The sequence below is a fragment of the Puma concolor genome, chromosome C2 (assembly GCF_028749965.1).
Source record: "Puma concolor isolate L17-30 chromosome C2, mPumCon1.1.hap2, whole genome shotgun sequence".
NCBI classification, from domain to species: domain Eukaryota; kingdom Metazoa; phylum Chordata; class Mammalia; order Carnivora; family Felidae; genus Puma; species Puma concolor.
This window is the reverse complement of record NC_141675.1, coordinates 69,604,934-69,629,583: the sequence shown is the minus strand read 5'-3', so window position 1 is coordinate 69,629,583 and position 24,650 is coordinate 69,604,934. Positions and strand designations below refer to the sequence as shown.

Genomic DNA, 24,650 nt, shown 5'->3' with positions numbered 1-24,650 from the left:
CAATTCTCCAAGGAGCCCTGGTCCTATTTAATGGAGAGTGGTATTAGAAACCAAGATCTGGGTGTTAGATGTGCTTATCACTACTAGAGTTTTATTTCTTTTAGGCCCTCTCAGATGACAGAGCATAAAAATGTTTGTGTATATCCTAACCAGTGTATCTACACATATATCTGTAAGTTTTTTTCTTTGAAAAAAATTTTTTTTTCAACGTTTATTTATTTTTGGGACAGAGAGAGACAGAGCATGAATGGGGGAGGGGCAGAGAGAGAGGGAGACACAGAATCGGAAACAGGTTCCAGGCTCCGAGCCATCAGCCCAGAGCCTGACGCGGGGCTCGAACTCACGGACTGCGAGATCGTGACCTGGCTGAAGTCGGACGCTTAACCGACTGCGCCACCCAGGCGCCCCTGTAAGTTTTTTTCTTTGTAACCATTTGTATCCATATTAAGTTAACCCCATGACTAATTTAATACCACATAGCTTGCCGCTGCAGTCCATTCCCCTGGCCTGTCTGTAACTACCCATGCCAACAATGAGAGCCATGCTGTTTTCAATATTTATCTTTATTAATATAGATCCTAAGTGCACATGTGAGGTTTCTGGAACAGAGAAGATTGGTTCTGTACTTTACAGCAAGTAACAACCATGTCATCCCTCTGTGCTCCTGTCATTACTCCTGGAGCAACATGATGAGGGCCGGGTGGACAAACGTGTTTTGTCTGTTTTGTTGGTGAGGAATCCACCAGAAATGGATCTGGGTGCTTATATACCTGCTGTCTCCCTTCCTGAAAACAGGTAGAAAAACTTTTGTTCTTGCATTACCTTTTGGAATGCGAATAACTGTTTCCACTTTTGTAACCTAGGTTGTCTTCCTGGTTCCAGGTCTCAGCTTCGTTTGAAATGTACACACATACCTCTGAGAGGTAAATCTCTCTGGAGTTTTCTCTAGCTAACAAGTCACAAATTACCTTCATGCTTGCTTTTAGCCAAGGTTCCAAGTTCAATAGTATTTGCTCACATATCTCTAACTCTGCAGAAAAATCAAAATATTTTATCCCTACCCCCACATGCAGATGAGGAGGGTGAAGTTCAGGCAGGTTAAAGACTTGCAGAAGTTGTAAGGACTAAAGTCAGGATGTAAACTGAAATACATGAGTCTAAAGCCCATGTTTTTTCAGTCAAGTGGTTTAGTTTCAGAAAAAACTTTCTTGTTGCTTCACCAGTCCCAGACGTTTCAAGAACATACTTAGTCTTTTGACCTTGTTTTGTTTATATTCCTTTCTTGGTCTGCTCAGCTTATATTTCTTCATTAGTTAGCTCTGCAGAGTGTTGTTTTCTGTTTAATTCCAATATTATTCAGTAGTGACTTTGCATTTTTAGTATTTTGGTGCATTACTTAAAGTACAAAGTGTACTTTGTTACACTTAAAAGTTATAAAGTACACTGTGCTTGCTAGAACTTGACAAGGTATGACAAGGTATGAAATGTATTCTTAAGGTCCTAGGGGTCTTAAGGACGATTAGGTAATCATGGAATGACGCTCCAAAAAGCAAAACTATTACTGCTGTCTCTGGAAGTAGATTGCCTGTTTTAATGTGAACACATAACTCCTTTTCAGTTTTAAACATACCAGCAGTTTCCCACATATCTTTCTTCCTTGATATTCCAATGCAGTTCATGCTTATTTTAATAACATATTTTGTTATTCCTGTTTCCCTGAAGGTTTGTACTAATGCAACAGTAACGCTCAAGGTCAGGGTGTGATCTGTAAATAGTTATCCAGAAGAGTGTAAAAACCCCAATGGCATATTCAGATAATGAGGTACAAGGCATACTCTATAGTAGACATTTTTACTAGTGCATTCTCTTCAATCCTGCTGCCATGTAGGGGACACAGGGAAACTCTGCAATGTCATGAAGTTTTTCACATTGCTTTAGAGGGGTTTGTGCATTTCAATTACGATTTGTATTCTGCACCACTATTTCATTCCTGACAGTTGCTTGGGCCTGACAATTACTGATTTAGCTCTTCTCTACTTTCCTGTGCTTTTAAGAATGGGGAAATAACGCAAACTTTTTATATAGCATATCAAAAGGCTCTGGACAGTTCTTATAAATGTCTATCTACAGTTATAGTAGTTAGAGCATTAGAATAAAAGCCCCAGAGAAAACCGCTTACTAGTCCTGGTTTAGCTAGTTCCTGGAGTGTGCTTTGTCACAGGATAGACCTGTGACTGGGAAGTTCCCCTTCCTATGGGTGAGAATAGCTAACAGGCTCTGGTGGAACAGGAAGTCTTTTGAAACAGTGTACCCAGGCTCCCTGAGGTGATACGGCCCTCTGCTTAGCTGCAGTGGTCGTGGTGCCCGTAGTTAACACAGTTTCACTCTTTGGAGCTCAGGCATTTAGGGAGCTGTGTGAAGCCTTTAATCCAAGCCATCTGCAGTCATCACTGAACACCGCACGATGGTGTGGCTGCTTCTGCTGCTGTTTCCAGTAGCTGCCATGCAGACTGGCATCTGCCTGCCATATACTCAGTAGAGTAATCCCAACACTATTTTGACAGTAAGTGACTTCTTGATTATCCTCTTAGTTTTCTGCCTTTCTTTCTACTAAAAGTTCGACTACACTTCCTTGCCAACTAATTGAATGCTGCTGACCGAAGATGACTGTTAATTTCAGATACATTGTTATCTATTTACCCACTGCCACTTTATTTGAAAATCTCACAGTTGCTTGAAGGCACATGAAACATAGGAGTCATTTTTTAAATTTAAGTTCATACATAGAGGTAAAGTAAGTGGTTCTTTTGAAATAAAGTAAAAACAACCAATGTAATAGTAAATGTATCCTTTGCATAAAAGACAGGTTCTTAGACAACTCTACTGTTTCATTCTACAAGTTAAACAAATGGCAGAAATGAAGACTATTTAGGAGTTTAAAGAAATGGCCTCCTTAGTTCACAAATTAATAATAAGTTCAAAATAAATAATAATCAATAATTAATAATAAGTTCAAAATAATAATAATTAATTAATAATAATTAATAAATTTAAATTCATCCTAACAGTTTAGAAGGACTGTGCCAGTATTTCTTTTTGGTTAAAGAAAGGATAAAATCTTCTTGTTCATTTTTCATTCATTTATTCATGCATTCATTCACTTATTCATTCATTCATCAAAGCAATAAGTTCTAAGTGGAAATGTATTAGGCAGGAATTCTTCTGGTCTCATCCTGTCTGTAGGATGAAGACATGATTTTTGCATTTAAGCAGACTTCATTGTTCATGGAATAAATGGATGGGTGAATGAATGAATAATTCTTTTCTCTTTCTGGTAATTGCTGTTTTGGTTATTGGGAGAGGAGAAATGTTGGATATTTCTTTAGGATAGGCAGATCAGAGATTCTGCATAAGATGGTAGCAATTTCTACATTATATGTCCATCTGAATTTATCCAGCCACATAATTAGAAATAATAATAACAATAAAAATAATAATAACAATAATACCACCACTACCAGCAGTAATAAATGGTAGAAACAGTTTTGCAAGACAGAGACATGTACAAGTAAGTACTTTTTTTTTCAGTGCTTCAGACTCCTGCATTTAGAAAGTTGAGGTTGTTAGTTGTCTCTCTCCTGCAGATTTCAGGTTCTTACTTAGGATATGTCCAAAGAGCAAAGCATTGTTCTTGATGTCCTTATGATTTTTATATTCTGATTTTGTTCTAGAGTAACTAGGAGGAAGAGGTGATGTTTTCAGTTGCGAAAGGAGTTTATGCTTTTATCAGGCTTTTATTGACTGCGTACAATCCAATTTTCAAATATTTTTTGAGAATCTCTTATGGGCAAGGTGCTCTAGTATGTTGTCTGGAGATACAAAAATGAACAAGACAGGAAGCACAGTCAAATAGAGGAAATAAGGAAATAAGGTGTATACAGATTTCCATAGTACAAGCCAGTGTGGTAGAGACGGACAGAACAAGACCTGTCACACAAAGGAAAGGAGACACATTCCTGGGCTTATAAGAGAAGGATTTATGAAAGAAGAAACACTGACCTTAAATTGAGACTCTTTAGGGTCTATTCAGTTAGAAATGAAAGTGGAGGCAGTTTGAGGCAAGGTAAACCTCACCACCAACATTAATCAAACATTTATTGAGCACCGATAGTGCATAGTTGCAGTCTGCGAGTAACTTGCACTCTATCTGAGATGATAGACACCTACCTAATAAATGCCATGAAATGTGATAAATTTGGTAAAAGTGGTATGTGCTGAGTATACTGGGAGCTCAGAGAAAGAAGTAATTTATTCTAACTAGAAGGAGAAGAAGATTACATTTGATTGGGGCCTTAGAGAATAAATAGGAATTTTGGAGTCAAGGAGAGAGAGAGAAAATGGCATTTCAAAGAAAGATCATATGCAAATTGTCCAAGCCAGTGTTTCTCATAACGTGATTCTTGAACCTCCTTTATCAGTATCAACGGGTATGCTTATATATATACAGATTCCTGATTCTACCCCAGATCTACTGAGTTATAATCTCTTTGCATGGAATTCAGAATTTGCCTTTTAATCATGTTTCTGAGCTTGATAAAGGTGGCTGAAGATTATCAATGCCAGGGTAAAGTGATGTGGCTCCTTTGGAGAATGAAGAGTAGTTTGGCATAGTTCAAGCTGAAGGTGTGCATGAGACTGAGGTGCGGAATGATAGCAAGGGGAAAGGTGTTTCTGGCAATGGACAGTGCCTTGTTTATTTGCAGTGTAGCAGGAGTTGTGAGATAAAATTAAAGAGCATTTGGTGCCACATCACAGAGGGTCTTGAAATGTATCACCTTTGTTCCTCAGGTAATGGGGAGCCATTAAAATTTTCTAAGTAGGTGAGTAAAGTATATAAAACATCACATATGAGAATACCCAAGAAGTTCCCAAAGTTACCACCATGCCTTTCCAACAGTAGATACATAATACACAATTGTTAATTTATTGCTTTTTTTTTCTCCTACAAATATACATACACATTTTTAGAAAGCATTTTGAAGATAATCAAACTCCTCTGTCTTACATTTTTGCCAGTTGTTATTTTGGGTGTTGCTAATAAACATATTGTAGAGCTTCTTTGTTTATATAATAATTGCAGTTTTAACTATTCAACGTATTTACTAAATATAAGTTTTATTAATTTATAAATTTGGGGAGGTAATTTTCAGTTGTCTAAGACATCAGGTATAGATGGCGGTCAGAGCAAACTGGCCTGCAAGTCAGTAGAGGAACCCACGTGGCCTCACAGTGTGGCTCTGTGAGCCTGTGACCTGCGCTCGGTATGGGAGAGAGCACATGTTATGCTGCCAGTCTTGAATCTGGGACTTCAGCTGTTTTTAGCTTTGAGATAGGGAAGCGAGAATCCTTCAAATGGTCTGTAAACATTATCTTCCTCTGTGACCTGTGCATCATGTTCCTTTTAAAGGTCATTGAAAAAGTGTGGGCACCTGGGTAGGCTTAGTTGGGTAAGCATCTGACTTTGGCTCAGGTCATGATCTCATGGTTCACGAGTCTGAGCACCTCATCGGGCTCTGTGCTGACAGCTCAGAGCCTGGAGCCTGCTTCAGATTTTGTGTCTCCCTCTCTCTCTGCCCCTCCCCTGCTCATGCTCTGTCTTTCTCTCTTTCTCTCAAAATAAAAATAAAAATAAACATTAAAACAATAAAAAAAAAATACAGGTCATTGAAAAAGTGACTTAATGGCCTCCCTTGTTATCTGAATGCTGGAGTGATTACCACAGCACCCTCGTCCTGGTCCCCACACTGCTATCTGGGGAATGTTCCTTACCTTTGGCAGAAAGGGCTTGTATTGTACTTCCAATATGCCAAGGAGTGATTCTGCCTTGCAGGTCCGGGAAGGTAGTTCTGCAGCCTGAGTACCAGGGTTTCCATCCTGGAGTGGATGCAGTTAGGCCAGCTGTGCATCTTTCCACATTTCAACCACATGAGGCTTAATCTCTGCACAGCCTAAAAAGCAACATTAATTCTGCAGAACTCTTTAAGTCGGCTGTGGGCTGAGAAAGTAACTTAGGACCTCTCAGCCCATTGGAGTCTCATCTGAAGAAGTTAATCTTCAGAGTAAGCCATTGGGCCACTAAAAGTTTTTTAACAATTCCATTCTCTGTTACATTACCCCCTGCTCCCCTAAAAAAGAAAAATAAGAGTAAGTGTCCATTAACTTTCACACAGCACAACTGATGGCCAGTTCTTAGACTTCTTTTGACAAGTTGGCTACATATATATCTTGGCCTGGCCATACGGTGCCTTCTTACTAAAGTAAAATGGTACCTTTATGGGCCCAATACACCATGAGTCTCTCTGTATGCCCTTACTTTCTAATGAGGGTTGGTTCCAGGACTCACAAAGAGTGTGCACATCCCCTAAGCACATTCCAAAGAAAATTGGAAGGAGCTGCCGAGGGCTTCCCAGGAGTGGGGCAGGGGTGGGTGTTAAAGTGTGCCAAGGTAATCTACATGGATAATTGTGCATTGAATGTAATTGTAAACATTTTGTCCCTCATTACGGTCCTGATGTGGCCATGACAAGGGACATGCTTGCCAACCAGCAGGCCTCTGTGAAGGTGGGAAGTTGGGCTCTGGGTGTGGCCTAGAAGCACTTCTGTCAAATCACTCTCAGGAAAAAAAAGGCTCATTTTACAATTCCTGTGGTAGAAATATATCAATTTAAAAGCAAAATATGAGACATTTGGGGCATATATAATCTCCAGTGACATGCCCAAACTTTTCAGAATGCTTTTCCACATTTGCAAAGCCATTAATATTGAGAGTGGCTTTTTTTTTCTGATTTAAAATTCCAAATGCTATTTGGAATAAATAAATAAAATAAATCAATAAGAGTAATAAATAAGAAAATAGGTATAATAATAATTTATTCATACTTATATCCCATGTATCATACTTACATTTATAAAGTAAATTTGTGATTTGTTCTGGTGTTATGGATATTTTTCCCCCTCCCCGTCTCAAGAACTCATCCCTTGCCAGTTGTCTTCCTGGATACCAGAGCCTTTGTGTGGAGTGGCAGAATCTGCCATTCCCTCATGGCTATTGCCTATGAAACGTAGGTGTCAGGGAGGCATCACTGCTGGGTAATTGAAGTAAGAAAGAGGCTGAAAAGTAGGGAGTTCATGTTAAGGGCAGGTATATTCCCAGGGGTGCTTTTAGGCACATGTCTGTAGACAAAAGCCACTTTGCATGTAAAAGCACATGTGGCAGGAACTTGCTTGCCTCCAGGTACAGGTAGTGGGAGGGGCTGGTAGGCCCATGGGCACCTCATACCTGAACTTGTAAGGAGAGGAGGGTCTGCCTGCCCTCTGGAGACCATGTAGGACTGGGGCATGGTCATTTCAGAAGTAACTTGTGGTGTCCAATAATCCCCTCTATGAATATTCCAAACCCTCTGTGACCCTTGATGTTTTTGTAGGGTTCTGGAAGGTAGTGTGGAAGTGATAGAGCTCCAGTGATGACTGCAGTCATCAAGTTTCCTCTCTGCTTTGCAGGTCAGAGACTAGAGATTAAATCTGATTTAGGAACCTAAAGGAATGGGGGCATTTATTACATCCAAATTTATGGAACCCATACGTACTGCTAATATATGTGTACCGTACAGCAATTTACCAAGGGCATTCATGTGTTTGATGCAACCATGACTCATAAACAGCCAGGAGGGCATTAGCCCCATCTGAAGATTGAACAAAGAGAAACTCAGAGAAGTCAAGTGACTTTTCCAGAGCCACACAGCCGGTAAATACAAACTGAGGTCTGAGACCCAGGATGTTTCACTCTAAATCCACCTTCTTTTTCCTCTACCACATGGGGCCCATGCTACAACATAGCATGTTGCAATAAAATACAGTGCTTTAAATGTGAGCGAAAATAGTCTTTGTGTTTGTAGCTTCTGTGCTTTATCAGAGTCATCACCCTTCAAGGGGACATGTCACAGGATCTCTAAAACGTAGTTGTGATCTAAGGATGTTGAATTTGAGAGCAACCACAGAGATCACCTGCAACTTCCTCATGTGGGAGATAGGGGAAGTGGAGACAGGGAGGATGAAGTGACCTGGTGAAGGCCATAAGGCTGGTTCAAGACAGAACCAGCTCTGGAGCCCAAACACATTGTCTCCCGCATCAGGACCCTCCCATATCACGAGGGAGTCTCCCACCATTGATGAGGTAGCACATGACAGATCAAGTTTGTTACTAACAATAATCATCAATAACACCACAGGACAACACTGCTGAGGGGGGTCTGTGAGGAAGTCTGTGGTACTCCTCAGCAACTGGAAAATTTTTACAGTAAGCTGATAATTATTTATAAACCAGAGACAACTACACAGCTCCTTGCTTTACTAACAACGGCTGTGACAATAGGACACCCTGAAGAGGAAGTGTGGTCTTTTCAGATCAGCAGGCTAAGGGAGATAATTTTTGATTGATTTACATAGTAAAATGGAGTGTTGGTTTGGGCTTTATCCCAGCACATGCCACACTGGGACACTTCAGAGAAGAGAGCACCAAACTAGGAGACGAAAGATCTGGGGTCAAATCCTGGTGTGTCACCTATACTTCTGTGACTTCAGGCAAGCTGTTTGCTGTCCATCCAAAGGCCTCTCTTCCCTGACGCGTGGGGTGCTGCCATAGTTGCCCTGCCCATCTTACAAGGTCATTGGAAGAGTGTCTATTATGTTTTATGTTATAATGCATAGGAAAGGGCCTTGTGAACAATAGTTTCAATAAGTTATTATGATTATTCATAGATGATGATTCAGGAATTCCATAATATTGTTTATGAGGGTGAATGAAAAAGAAATAAGCTGGCTAGGAAGGACTTCTTACTCCCTAGCTTCTCTTGCAAGTTCAAGGCTCTATGCTAAGGTGCTTTACACACATATATAGTTGTGTGCAATTGCATGTGATTCTTACAATAACCGTATGAAGTAAATGTCATTATGTCAATTTTGCAGACAGAATTTGAAGATCAGGTTATGCAATTGGGCCACAAGTCTCCCTGATAAGAAAAAGAGCTGAAATTTGAATCCAATTTATTCTGACTCCTAGATCCCTGTTCTGGAGCAGCCCACTGTCCCACCTCTCAGAAGACCCTGGGGGTCCCATTTGTCATTGGCAGGCCTGTGGCCTTATTCTCCCACAAGAAACAAGCGCGTTCGTGAATGGCTGGCATGACGGCCCAGACAGAGACGCTGTGTTGCCGCTGCAGTGCCGAGGCCCAGTCAGGTCCACACTCTGGACGTTTTGATTCACCACTGCAGATCACGACTGTGGTTTTCCATTGTTTTATCACAGGCTCTTGGCATGAAAGCCTACCTTTTATACCCCTTGTGAAGTAAATCGAAGTGCAGTGTTTACAAAGATACTCTGCTTGATCATTTTGCTGCTGCAGCCTTTGAGTGCTCTGGCCTTATACACAGCACTTGTTTTAATGGCCTGAAGGAAAGAACCTTTTAAGAAGATCAAATGAGACACCTGAAAGGAAATCTGGCTTCTTGGTCCCATGGGTAGGAAAAGTAGCTTTTATGATTCGATTTAAATTTTGAGAATTGTTTGTCCTTTCAGATGCCAGGGAGAGGAAATAGATGTATATTGGAATCCTGCCTGGAGATAAAACTGCATACTGTCGAGTCACCTTACTGCATTGCAGACAGCGGGTTGCCTGGTGATGTGAAAAGTTGGAAAGACTTGGGTTCCCGTCCTGGCTATGCCACTCACAAGCTGTGTGACCTTGGAAAAGTGAACTAACCTCTCTGAACCTGTTTCCACACCTTGTAATAGGCATTATTATAATCTCTATATTATAGATGAGGACACTGGTTTCAGAAAGGTTAGTTCACTTTTTCCAAGGCCACATAATTTATAAGTGGCATATGTATACCCTGAAGGGTATAATAAGAATTCAAAGAAAATATTCTTTTAGTCTGTTGATTGACTCATAGTAAGCTGAGTAAGCTGTCAATTTCCCTAGATCTGTGGACAGATGACTATAGCTTTAGTTTCACAAATTGGTGTGTGACCTTGGGCAAGTCACTTTATTTCTCAAGCTCTTTGTTTCTTAATTGGAAAGAAGAAAAAGCTTGGGTAAGCATTTCTCTGAAGTTCCCTCCAGCTCAAACATTCTACGTATCTATAACTGATTACTTTCAGCTCTACAACCACAAAAATTTTTGTGGTTCCTGCTTGAGGTACTTCAAAGGGGGAACACTTTTAAATGACTCTGACATTTTCCTGAGAATGTTCAATTGAGAAATATGGGTCCTATGCAGGTAAAACATGAAAGGATACCTTCAATATAGGATCTGGGTATTTCAGAGAAATTTGTATGTGATCTTGAACTTGCTTCAAACATGTGTCTATCTCACCACTTGACTATATGCAACTTGAGGGCAGGATGTCTCCTTCATCTTCGTGACAGAATTCATAACACCCAGCAGTTACCCAATACCAATTAATTAATTGGCTTTTTAAAATGTATTTATTTATTTTGAGAGAGAGAGGGAGAGAGAGAGAGAACGTGTGCACTAGTGGGGAGGGGCAGAGAGAGAGGGAGAGAGAATCCCAAGCAGGCTCCACACTGTCAGTGCAGGGCCTGATGCAGGGCTCCATCCCATAAACAACAGTGAGATCATGACTGAACTGAAATCAAGAGTCAGATCCTTAACTGACTGAGCCATCCAGGCATCCCTTTACTGATTGGCTTTAAAGTTTTTTATATGTACAGTTATCAGACCTATAGACTTGCTTGGACTAATAAGAAGCAGTTTGGGGCACTTTCCTAATATTTATAGTTCTGTTAACTCCATTGTATGTGTTGTGGGTTAATTTACCAAGCTGTACACTGGGCTAGTAGCAGTGAATGGGCCACACAGAACATAGCCTTCTCATGCAGCATTTCTCAGTGAGGGCCAAGCTTCAGTCCATACTTTGAAGGTAAGACATGGGTATCATGCTTATATGTCTACCTGCCCTTCCGCCTATCCTCTTCTTGCTCAAATTACTTCAATAGTTTCCTTTTTACTATTTTATCCAATCTGTCACCTGGCTTTGATAAATCTCTATTTTATATGGAGCTGGACTTAAACTTTATTGCAAAGAGCTCTTTGCAACATACTACATTTTCTCTTGGCAAAGACTTGAGAACTTTTCGGTTATTCAGAGGTTATTTCAATAATTGAGAACTACCTGAAATTCTACAGAGAATTGGAAAAATTACAGGCATGCAATATCTTTTTCTTTCTTTCTTTCTTTCTTTCTTTCTTTCTTTCTTTCTTTCTTTCTTTCTTTCTCTTTCTTTCTTTCTTTTTCTTTCTTTCTTTCTCTTTCTTTTTCTTTTCCTTTCTTTTATTCCTCCCTCCTTTCCTTCCTTCCTTCCTTCCTTCCTTCCTTCCTTCCTTCCTTCCTTCCTTCCTTCCTTCCTTCCTTCCTCCTTTCCTTTCCTTTCCTTTCCTTTCCTTTCCTTTCCTTTCCTTTCCTTTCTTTTCTTTTTTGGAAAAAAAGAGTAGCATTTGAGAAGCTTTCAATGAGCTACTAGAGACAACAGAGTGATAAAGGTTTAGTGTTTTATTGAAACTGGCTCTGGTTGTTTCTGTGAAATTCCTGTATTGAGCACAGATGGTGGTATATTATTTATTTATTTTTTCAAATGGTGGTATTTTAAACCCATAAATATCTTGTTTTTTTAATTTAATTTTTTATTTTTTTTAAATTTACATCCAAATTAGTTAGCATATAGTAAAACAATGATTTAAGGTCCCTTGCCCATTTAGCCCATCCCCCCTCCCACAACCCCTCCAGCAACCCTCAGTTTGTTCTCCATATATGAGTCTCTTCTGTTTTGTCCCCCTCCCTGTTTTTATATTATTTTTGTTTCCCTTCCCTTATGTTCATCTGTTTTGTCTCCTAAAGTCCTCATATGAATGAAGTCATATGACTTTTGTCTTTCTCTGACTGACTAATTTCACTTAGCATAATACCCTCCAGCTCCATCCACGTAGTTGCAAATGCAAGATTTCATTATTTTTGATTGCTGAGTAATACTCCATTTTATATATATACTGCTTCTTCTTTAGCCATTCATCCATCGAATGGACATTTGGGCTCTTTCCACACTTTGGCTATTGTTGATAGTGCTGCTATAAACATGGGGGTGCATGTGTCCCTTCAAAACAGCACACCTGTATCCCGTGGATAAATGCCTAGTAGTGCAATTGCTGGGTTGTAGGGTAGTTCTAGTTTTAGTTTTTTGAGGAACCTCCATACTGTTTTCCAGAGTGGCTGCACCAGTCTGCGTTCCCACCAACAACACAAAAGAGATCCTCTTTCTCCGTATCCTCGCCAACATCTGTTGTTGCTTGAGTTGTTAATGTTAGCCATTCTGATAGGTGTGAGGTGGTATCTCATTGTGGTTTTGGTTTGTATTTCCCTGATGATGAGTGATGTTGAGCATTTTTTCATATGTTGGTTGGCCATCTGGATGTCTTCCTTGGAGAAGTGTCAATTCATGTCTTTTGCTCATTCTTCACTGGATTATTTGGTTTTTGGGTGTTGAGTTTGATAAGTTCTTTGTAGATTTTGGCTACTAACCCTTTATCTGATATGTCATTTGCAAATATCTTCTCCCATTCTGTCGGTTGCCTTTTAGTTTTGCTGATTGTCTCCTTCACTGTACAGAAGCTTTTTATTTTGATGAGGTCCCAGTAGTTCATTTTTGCTTTTGTTTCTCTTGCCTCTGGAGACATGTTGAGTAAGAAGTTGCTGCGGGCAAGATCAAAGAGGTTTTTGCCTGCTTTCTCCTTGAGGGTTTTGATGGCTTCCTGTCTTACATTGAGGTCTTTCATCCATTTAGAGTTTATTTTTGTGTGTGGTGTAAGAAAGTGGTCCAAGTTCATTCTTGTGCATGTCGCTGGCCAGTTTTCCCAGCACCACTTGCTGAAGAGAGTGTCTTTATTGCATTGGATATTCTTTCCTGCTTTGTCAAAGATTAGTTGGCCATACACTTGTGGGTCCATTTCTGGGTTCTCTATTCTGTTCCATTGATCTGAGTGTCTGTTCTTGTGCTAGTACCATACTGTCTTGATGATTACAGCTTTGTAGTATAGCTTGAAGGCTGAGATTGTGATGCTTCCTGCTTTGGTTTTCTTTTTCAAGATTGCTTTGGCTATTCAGGGTCTTTTCTGGTTCCATAAAAATTTTAGGATGATTTGTTCTAGCTCTGTAAAGAATGCTGGTATTACTTTGACAGGGATTGTGTTGAATATGTAGATTGCTTTGGGTAGTATTGGCATTTTAACAATATTTGTTCTTCCTATCCAGGAGCATGGAATCTTTTTCCATTTCTTTGTGTCATCTTCAGTTTCTTTTAGTGTATAGTTTTCATTGTATAGATTTTTCACCTCTTTGGTTAGATATATTCCTAGGTATTTTATGGTTTTTGGTGCAACTGTAAATGGGATCAATTCCTTGATTTCTCTTTCTGTCGCTTCATTGTTGGTGTATAGAAATGCAACCGATTTCTGTGCATTGATTTTATATCCTGCAACTTTGCTGAATTCAGGAGTCAATTCTAGCAGTTTTTTCATAAAGACCTTTTTATTACAACAAGTGACAAAGCCTTGACTAAGTCTTTGTGGTCACCATGTTACAGAGTGTCCCATGGATAGGTAAAGGAGTTGCATGTACCATTAGCCCTTGAGAAATTGAACCAATATGTAGGGAAGAAAAATGTTGACCAGTGACACTAAGAGGAACTCTACCTTTCTTAAAAGAAACCCAAGAGATCTTACATCAAAGAATGTATTGTACTTTGATGTTAAATTCCTGTTGTCATCAACTGAACAATTTTTTTGAGCATCCACTATGTGTGACACCATTCTAGCACTGTGGGGAACAATAAGGTAGATAAGACAGAACATATGCTTTTAGAGTTAGAAGAACAAAAAGTAATACCCCCTTCTTCCCTTTATATCTTTGGAACCAACTGAAAATCAGATACTAGGTTAGCTGGTGATCAACATAGTAGCTTTATTATTGATAAAGTTGATTGGAGAACTTGGACAAATGGACTTGCTAACAGCACCCTTTCTAAGTCTAGATGTTTAAATACTCTATGAAGTTTGGGGTGGCAGAATAGACACCCTTAGAATCATTATTGTCCAACTTATCTTGCCTTTTGAGCCCAAACTAGTAGCTTTTAAATTGATTAGCTCTATATGATAAGATGTGTAGCACCTACTAAGCAGGTAAGTTATTTCTCGTTTCATTGGGAAAAATCAGTAAGGAGCAACATGAAGGGAGACCTGGAGTGTTATATCAGTGGAAGTAACCTCATGGAATTTTTGAAGTAAGGGGACTAAAGGTCTCTACCTAAACATTCTCCATTTTTCCCTCCTAACCTGTGGGCTTAATCTCTAAGTTCATGATAAAATGGCAGTGTGTTTATCCCTCTCTGAAGAAGAGATCATCAGCATAGCAGGGAAGCTCTCCTGTAGTCTTTGTGATGCAACTCACTCAGTGTTACTATTCATTTCATTCTGGGTATCTTCCTGGGACCACTGATGGGAAGTTTAGTTTTGGTTCTTAGATGGCCTTTGAAAAGATTTAGAATAGTACCTTAGCCTGAAATCTACTTCCTGTATTATATCTCTTCTTAAATTGCATTCTCTCATATTGTCCAACATTGGAGGTTGTGAAATAAACCCAAATAGCCAAAGTTGATATCATGGAGATACCCCCAATTTCGATATAACCCAATTCTTAACTACTAAATTCCCAAGGAGCAGTAAAGCACAAAAATCCAATTTTCATGTCCTTTTAATAAAGTTCAAATTAATGAAGTCCAAAAATCTGCTTAAGGAAATTTAGTAGGTAAGATTTGAAAGTTTTGAACTTGATATGGAACAAGGTGACTTCGAGATTTGTACTTGCTTGTCAAGGTGTGTTTGTTCATTACCACTTCATCTCCATGATATGGTCAGTTTATGATTTTTTTCCACTAGTAATGTAGAAATCAGTCTAGCTAACATTTATTGACTACTCTCTATGTGTAAGGCACTATGGATAGTACAGAGATGACAGAAGATGTAACTTTTGTCCCTCAGAGGTTTACAACCAAGTAAACTGGGTGAAACGGAATGGTACATTACATACCAAAGCTCTCTCTCTGGTTCTACCTAAATTACCCACACTGTTTCTAATTTTTGTTCTTAGTTCTATCCCAGCACACTATGTTTAATCATATCCCTGTGACTTATATGTGTGTTTTCTTTCAGAAATGGCCCTTCTTTCTGCCTTCTTAGATAGTCAGCCTTTAAAAGCCAGTTTGACTATCACTTCTTTAGTTAAAACTTTGTTGGTTTTCTGGAAAGAGATATTTAGACCTTCCACTGAGCTCCCATATATAGTATTATTTTCTACCTCCATTGTAATACTCATCCCCTTGATTTGGAATAAGAGGATATCTTCTTGTTTGTTCATTCTTCTTCAGTGCATTGTAATGATGGTGTTGATTCTTTACCTTTCCCCATATCTGTGCCCTTTGGCATGTGACTTTAAGGGTCTTCTGAACAAGAGGCAGAATTTATGTCCTTGCTCTTTGATTCTGAGTTTGGCTGTGTGACTTGCTTTGGCCAAGGGAATGTTATCAGTCATGACACAGAGTCTAGAAAAAGTACTTGAGTATTTCTGGTTGTACTTTCCTACTTCTTTCATTGCCTTGAGAATATGCTGGGTTAGCTTCTTGGAGGATGATATACATGTGGAGTGTACCAATTTGTCCCAATTCTAACAGCCAAAGACAGTCTAGATCAGCCAACAGCCAGTTGACCTCCCAACATGTGAGCAAGCCTAGCTGAGTACAGAGTAACTGTATTATTTACAGTCTAGACTGTATCACTGACCCACAGACTTGTCATTTTAATAAATGCATGCTTATTGCTTTATGAAACTGGGTTTTGTGGTTAGATGTCAGAAGGCTATTTTGTGGAAATAAATAACTGATATCCTTTCTGTTTCCTCCATTAGACTGGGAATTTTCTGAGAGTAAGGGTTGTGTACGATTCAACCTTCTTCTTTACCCATACCTAGCATAGAAAAGAGATATTTGTTTGCCGGATAAAAAATAGCCTAGATAAGTAAATGAGTATCATACTCCCAAATTAGAGATTACGCCAAAGTTGATTAAATTTGGCTTTGAAATATACAATAAAAATTTTTTATGGTCGTAGTCCATTTATTTTCCTAATGTTTTCCTTAGGCTAACATTTATGATGTTTACATACCTTATATCAAAATTTGAAGAAGAACAGACATCTAAGAAATAAAGAAGCAAGAGAAAACAAGCTGGAGATGAGATAAAAATGTCACTGTTAATCAGCTAGCTGACCATATGAAATAAATAATCCACTGATCCCAGTTGTCCCTGCTTCATGTAGCTATCAATGATGATTTGAAAAGATATTCCCAGCTACCATTTCATCCTAACTGAATGGCTATTGTTTGACACTGAAATAGTTCAGGTTATTATTAGGGTAAACCTAATAATTATATAGTTCCTGCTTGTTTGTATACATTTTAATGAGTACAGAGCTCCCAGTTAAGGAATCAGACACAAGTGGTTTAATATTTATCTTCTAGTGATGAGGTAGCCCAAATTGCTGAAGGTTGGGTTTTATTGACACTTTATTAGTTTTTGATAGAATCTGAAACATAAATAGGGTGTTAATTGGAAAGTTGAGTGAGTGTTATGGATAGGAATCAGTTTTGAAGAATGGGTGCAGAGAGTAAAGTAGGATTCTGTAATTCCTTGAAATGTGATGCTGCCCCTGGGTCAGTCTTCCTTGAGTTCTTACATACTGCCATGAATGGTATGTCCATTCTGAACATGTTGTGAAAACATAGATACTATGGGTTTGGGGGAAATAATCAAGAAGGACCTGTCTCTTCAGGCGAATTCCTTTCTATTTCGCAAACACTGAATAAATATTGTAAATATTAAGATATTTCTAGAATCTTTTAGAGGTGAGGAAAAAGAAAGAAGAGCCATTTTTGGTAAGGTGTTAACAAAATATGAATTCTATTGTTCACCTAATAGTTTCTTACCTATCAAATGTCGTGCTGGCTCAAAATGTTTTGATCTGACAAGTATGAACTTTTCAATGTAGATAGTGTTTTGAATGATACTAGAAAGAAGTGGTGGCCCATTAAGGTCCTCATCCAGGTCTTTGGGACTGTCTAGTAGCCAGTACATCATAGTATGGGTTGATAGTTTTTCAGGTTGCTTTTTTTCTCATCCTAGGTCATTTCATAGAGAGACTGTGCCCTGTAACTTAACCCATTTGTCAGATCCATAAAGTGAATTTTGTGATTCTTATGGAAAAGCTAAGCTTACTTCAAGGTTTTAGTGGAGGACATTGAGGATGGTCATCACTTACTTGTGTTCAGAGCCAGTTAGGACGGTTGGTGTTATGTCTTAAGTTAGATAGCAGTCAAATACAAAGGCAACCTTCTGGGAAGAACCCAGTATCATGAAAGGGCATGAGATTTAGTATGAGGCAGATCTGTGTTCTCATCTTTACCCTGCCACTTACTAATTATGCAGTCTTGGTTGGTTACATAGCCTCGCCGAACCTCAATTTCCTTATTTGTGAAATTGGGTTAATAGAAGTATTATGGATTAACAAAAGTGAAGTATATGTACCAGACATTGAAAACACATTAGAGTTCCTCCCTTATTCTCCATTATTTTTAGTTTCCTCGTGTTCAGGTCATATAAACTGGAATAAATAAAATAAATCACTGGTTGTGAATGAAGTAATGAACATCCAAAGCCTAGAATTAGTACAGACCTGTTAGTATAACTGCACTGAGCTGGACCATCTATATACCTTAATTACAGTTCTAGGCTCTGCCCCTGGGGTGCTGTGGTCAGATTCAAGTCAGTTGTTGAGAATTAAACACAGACATACTAACTCATTAGTAACTTTCTCAGACAACCAAGTCTTGCACATCACTGTTTTGCCTCTTTAGACTCAAGTAGTTAAATGACATTTTTTAAAAAAATGAGTTTTCAAGTGCTTGATGATTTCAACTGAGCTGGATATATAATCTGCTCCACCTTTAACCTGACAAAACTATAAGATACAGAAATGTGATATAGTGATTTAATACCAACTCTGTCAGAGAAATTTGCTAACACACACACACACACACACACACACACACACACACACGGGTGTACACATACACGTATGCATAGATGCACACATACACACATTTTAGTTATTTACATTCAGAAAAACAATTCTGTTTTCAATCTGAGATAAGTGCTTTTAAATGTAAACTTTATTACCCATTCCATTTCTACTGAACATTGAGCTCCAGAGAAAGCATTCAGGGATATGGTAAAGTATGTGTGATTTGAAGGAGAAAATCCTCCCATAGTAAAAGATCTGGGAAGGAATCCTCACAGATGAAAGAGACGAAGGATTCTTTTCCTATCAAGTTTTGTAGGATGAGATGCAAATCTCGTGTCCATAGCTAATTTCTAGTTATTGCAGATCATGAGACTAAAACCTGTATCGGATGCTTTACTTTCTCTTTTCTTATCCCCCTTCCCCAGACTGTAGCGTGGGTTCTAGGAAGCCATATCTGTGTTGACTCCCATCCCTGCTAGCTCCAGAGAGACAAGCAGGTAACCTGGTTATCCTGCTCTTCCCCATCTGATCATGGAATGTTTTTGGACAGGCAGGAGGACCTACACAAGGACCAGAAAAGTCTGTAGAGGATTTTTGGTGACATGTGAAATGCATTTAACTCTTTATTGAAGTTGTAAAAACAAAAGCAATAATGGGAAGTAAAGAGCATTCAGAGAGCAGGATGAAACTGTGAAGGCAAGAATCCTTTCTGCAATGGCACAGGTGTGTCAAAGCGAATGAACTTTAACTCCAGTATAAATGGATTCTTCCAGCAGAAATTCTCCTAGAACAAAGCAAGAGAGCCTCAGGGAAAGGATTTAGGACTGAAAAAGAAGCCCTCATATGCCATTTTCTTCTCTTTGTTTTTATAGTTATGTCACATTAACTTTAATGAGGCAAAATGTCTATCAAGCTTTAGAACTATATGAGAAATTTTAAGAAGAATGATTATACATTCAATTCAGAAAATACACTCTGGATAGTCAGTTAAATCTTTTTTTCTTCTTTTTAAAGCCGACTTTTTAAAAATAGGAGCTTTTTATATTTTGTGCTATGTGACATAACCTAAAAAAAACTTAGAAAATCCTGTGATAAAATTTTAAAGTGAAGTGTTTTGAGTGGTAAAAAGAATATGATGTGAGAAATCTTTTGACATAAAGATGACAAGCAGGTAGACTGAAAAGACTTATGCATGCTAGTTGAAGGAAAAAACTACAAAAAAAATGATACATCATATAACAATGGCCTGGGATGAGTCACTTTCTTTTTATTTCCTAGGTAAAATCTATTTAATGATTTTAACATTTATCCATTAATTTTTTTCTGTTTGAAGTGTAATTCAAAGCTCGGTATCAATCCTCTGAAGGGTAAGGCAGGTATTTATTTTAAAATGAAAAAGGATTACATATTTTCAACACAAGTCATAATATAGAAGAGATGTATAGTTGGAGACTTTCTGGGGAAATGTTTTTGTGCCATGACTCTTCTTGATGAAGGCTGGTAATGATGATAGACCTCTATTCCTACCAGGGAAGGAAAGCATTTCGGAACAAATGTAAAAGTTTTCTTCCCAGGTAAAGGTGACCAGTTCTGTAATTTAATTCTAAGCCAATGTCTGGAATTTCTTGGGGAAGGTGAAAAAAATCTCTGTGGTGTTCAGCAAATTGGCTTTAAAATTTGCCTGTGGGGGATGAAAGACACATTCCCCTGAGGGAAGGTTTACATTACCCTTCTTACCACCTGACTTGGCTGAGTTTGTGACAATAGAGAATGGCATATGGAAAAGTGAGATGGCTTCAACTTTTTGTTTAATATTATTACTATTTCAGGATTGATATTAAAAAAAAACTCTCCACAAAGGAAGAAAATATTTATTTATCTGTCATGATGTTGTTCATCAAATTATATTATTCAAATACCCATTTTTTCAAAAATACCTAGCCTCTTTACATAATCACAAGAGATATGCAGACTTGATGGCCACTCAGAATGCTCTGAGCTGACAAGGACCCTAGGACTTAGAGAGGACTTTGCTCTCCCATTCCATACTGGACCACAACACTTTTCTCTGATCATAAGATTAGGGCAATGGGATTTGTAATTAAAACATGCTCAGGGGTCTCAGAATGTTAAGCCGATTAAATGTGCTGCTTATTATGTGGCTATAGTTTGGTATCTGGAGAGCTATAAATTATCCCTAGACAACAAAACCGAATGCTCCCAAGGTGGTTCTCAGAACAATTATCATTTTATACCAGTTAATAGAAACTTATCACATTACCATTTACTGATCAGTTACCAACTACTAAGCAGTCCAGTGGGCTCAGTTTCTTTACATTGTCTAGAGATGAGAAAACAGAGGCTCAGAGGTTTTTAGAAATTTGCCCATAGTTATGAAGTAGAGTCAGGATTGAACTCATATCTATAGTTTTCAAAATCTCATATTTCACTACATCATATTGCCTTCCAAACAGAAAACAAACAAACAAACCCATAATAGTTAAGTTCAGCAATTCCAAAACATCCCAAACAATAATGACTTAAGGTTTATTTCTCCCTTTTGTCATAGTGCAGATTTGCATGCCAGGGTCTGCATGGCAGCTCCATGGTGTTGGGGACTCAGGCTCTTTTATATCAAGTTGCTGTGCCATCAGTAGGGTATGTTGTCTTAGTCTGTGTGGCCCAAGAGGACTCATGACCATGTCTGCTTCAGCCCATGGAGTGGGGCAGGGGAATGGAAGAGGGGAAGGAGGGCATGCTGCTTCCCTTTAAGGGCACAATCACTTTTACTCCTGTGCCACTGATTTGAATGTACCCATATAGCCATGCCTAGTTGTGAAGGGAGATGGAAAGTGGAGTTTTATTGTGAACAGTCAAGAGACTAGGTAAAGCTAGGAGGTTTTATTATTATGGAAAAAAGGGAAGAACAGTTTTTGGAGGTAAATTAGGGACTATGATAGGGACTTTTCATATCAGGGAGTCTACCTGTATCATGTTTGTGAAGAGTTTAGGTTCCAGAGAAGCTATGGAAGTTAGCCAAGGTTATATAGAAGTTGGTAACACACAGGCTAGAAAGCAGTTCCCTGACGTCTAGGCCTCTTCTTTTCTACCATAGCAAACTGGTTCTGCAGCTTCACCGCTGCTGGTGAAAAAAACAATGCTGACCAAATTGGACCATTAGTGTCCGAATTATGTTCATTAGTACAAAACATTCCTAAAGAATCCCAAAGATGCTTTGTACTCTTCTTCCATGAGTTAATTTGAAAAATGCATAAATATTTGTATATGTATGTCCTTATTTGAATGAAGATGGTTTGAAAACGGGCTTTAAAAAGCATTTCTGCATAGCTCTAGGACTGTATTGTGTAGGATTTTAGTGCAATTTTCTAATGGACAGAGAGAGAGAATAAGTTCTGGAATTTATTACACTGTGCATTTCACTTGGATTGCCTGACAGATCATTGGAATTTAATTTTAATTAAAAAATACGGTGCATCATAGCCTAATAATCTATAGCCTCACACTGCTATGCAATTTTTGGAAGGCAATAGAAAATTGAAATCATTCTTGGGTATGAAAATGTTTATGTGTTCAGCCCATGGGCCAATTCACAATTTAATTCTGATTCTTTAAAGACCTATGCTTTGTGAGCACACTGGTTAAGAAAAAAATTAAATTTATTGTGACACATCATCAACTTGGTGCATAGCTGCTCCCCCAAAGGAGTGGTTGAATAGACAATAGATTGTGCAGGCAGTGAGCAAAAACAAAACCTGAATTGGGACAGAGACTAATTGTTCCAGCTACTACTCTCAGTTCTCTACTATCATATGCTTCCATTCACTGAAGCATCTCTTGTTTGGTCTTGCCTGAGTGTCTTGTGTAAATGTTCATCAGTACCAATAACAACATTTCCTATGTATCTGTGCTTTATGCCTTATAAAGTGCTTTCCTTTATGAGATGTAACTTCATGTGAAAAGCAACCCAGTGGGATAGATGAGAGAAGAGTAATAATTTCCATTTGTACAGATAAGGAAATCAGTCATAAAAGGGATTATTGTGAGATTTGCTGGGTTTTTTTTTTTTTTTTTTTTTTTGGTAAAAGTAGGAAAAAGGAGAATCACATTTGACTGTGAGTTTAATGTTTGCCTTTTGGAGGCAATGTGTTTTGTGTATACAAATATGTATTTCTGGGATGGATGGCCAGGTAGCAAAGTTGGAGTCATCCCATAACTGTGTCCATGGAAATGGAAACAATGACCAGTCTAGTAGTTGAATGCTTTACACAGCTATGCTTTCAGTCTATATGTGAGTTCTCTCTCTTTTTTTTAATATGTGAATTTTAGAGAATTTTAACTCTGGGAGGCTGGAGTATTTGTGCTAAGTTTTGTGTTTCTGCCCTTTCTTTCTATCAACATCTTTTACCGTGCCCAGAGCCCCTGCTGTCCTGATATTTCTTGTTGTAGCACTTTGTCCTTGTGATCTTCTTGATTTAAGCACCCTATTTTGCCATCCTATTTTCTCTCCAAAAGCCTGCCCACTGTCAGGACATATAGATGTCAATATAGATATAGAGAGACATAGACACATATATAGGCACAGACATTTGGATGCCTGGTTGACTACTACTTTTCATTGGAAGGCCATGGTCTTTGTGGGCATGTGGTCAATACAAGATTTTCCCCTTGTGATGCAAAGAAATTTTCATTTTTCTTTTGAGTCCATTTATTTTGACCTCTCAAGAGGTCAAGCTTAGCCAGATCATTGGAGGTGACAAAAGTAAATTTCAAACATCTGAGGATTAATTTGCTTATATTTTGGCTTCAGTGATTGTTACTGAAACTAACATTTTTTTTTTCTGAGATTTGCAAGACAAAAGAGTATATGGACTTTGACTTTCCTTTACATATTCTTGTGTGATATCTCAAGACTCTTTCAGTTTGGTTTGCTACCATCCTATAAGACTTGAGAAGTAAGAACTATTTATTAAGTTTTAGTAACCTTGGACCATATCACTAGTCTTCTGTGCTCTCTGTGTACCCTCTTCTCCATGCTCACGTCTTTTCAAACAAAGATTAGAGGACAAAACCAGTTTTCCATTTCTGTAGGCTAAGAACTTCCCAGCTACAGAATACTATAGGTCTTACACTACCTGAGGGGTTGTTGCTATCTGTAATTGAGTCTTCATGGAAGGTTTTTAGTCTCTTATAAAGATCTAACTGGTCATCTCATTGTTTCCCCAGTGAAGGTGCCTGGTGCCCTGAAACTCCCTGTGAATTTGCTGGTGACCTCACTCATCAACCTTTGGGATAGCAGTCAGTGTTCGCTCTCTGCTTTTCAAAAAGAGATACTTGACTATCTGAGCTTGGCTCACAAGGAGGCTTCCCAGGCAAAAGGTAAATTTTTGGAATTGGCACCTCTGGTAAGGCTTTCATTGTAAAAACATTGTAAGGCAAAGACGAAAGATCTCAGGGTATCTGGGAACTTTTGTCTCTTCCTTAAACTACCTGTTACAAACTGACCATGGATTCAAATCATAGACTAGGAATGGGAGTAGTATTGTAGTTATATTGTTTAGTTTTTGTATATTTAAGTATATGTGGATATTTTAAAACATGTTTATTTTTTCTGAGGATTCAATTTGCTAGCTTTGTTCTGAATTTGACAGAGAAGAGCAACTCTATTACTGCAATGAATATAATTTCTAGATAATTTGTGAAATGAGAGAAAGAAATTATTATTGGAAGTCTTTTTTCTTCATAGTTAACTATTTTAAGACTTTTTTCCCTATACTGCGAATAAAAAGATTTAAAGACATTTAGAAAGTTAAAACCTACTATTTCATCAGTAAAGGTGAATCTGAGTGAAAAGCATGACTTGAGTGGTAGTACACATTAAGGGTTACTTGTAGAGGGTTCTTTCTTACAAACAAAAACAAACACAAAATATCATCAAGAATTTTTATGTGTTGTTATTAAAACAAAAGAAACCCTGAAATAACTTGTACTGTCTCTGTACTGCACGATAAAATCATAAATATAGAGCTTTGCAATAAAAGGTGATATAATTCTACCTTTTATTGTTTTAGTAAATTTATGGGAAGAGAGTGGAAAATATTACAGAATTATTGCACATCTTTTTAAATTTAGGTCAGTGATTTTTTTCCCCTTTATTTCTTAGGACCTGTCCTGTCTGATCAGCTGGTCTATTACAAATCTCTTCATTCCTTTTGCAAAGGGCTATCTAACAGTAGTTCACTATTTACTTCTAATGATTCTAATTAAGCTTCAGAGAAAGACAAGATTGAGAATCAGGAAGCTTGCCTTCAAATCTGATTTTGGGGAAATCATTTAATGGCTCTCAACTTTTGTTTCCTCACTTATAAAAT

General features: G+C 38.3%; 1 long non-coding RNA gene across 3 annotated transcripts in view; it reads left to right on the top strand.

The window, feature by feature from the left end:
• LOC147577305 (uncharacterized) overlaps positions 1-24,650 on the top strand; it is a 740,585-nt gene that overhangs the window by 29,690 nt on the left and 686,245 nt on the right. For all 3 annotated transcript variants that reach the window (XR_015240129.1, XR_015240130.1, XR_015240131.1), the window contains exon 2: positions 23,506-23,658. This is a non-coding gene — a long non-coding RNA (uncharacterized LOC147577305). The remainder of the gene's footprint in view (positions 1-23,505; positions 23,659-24,650) is intronic.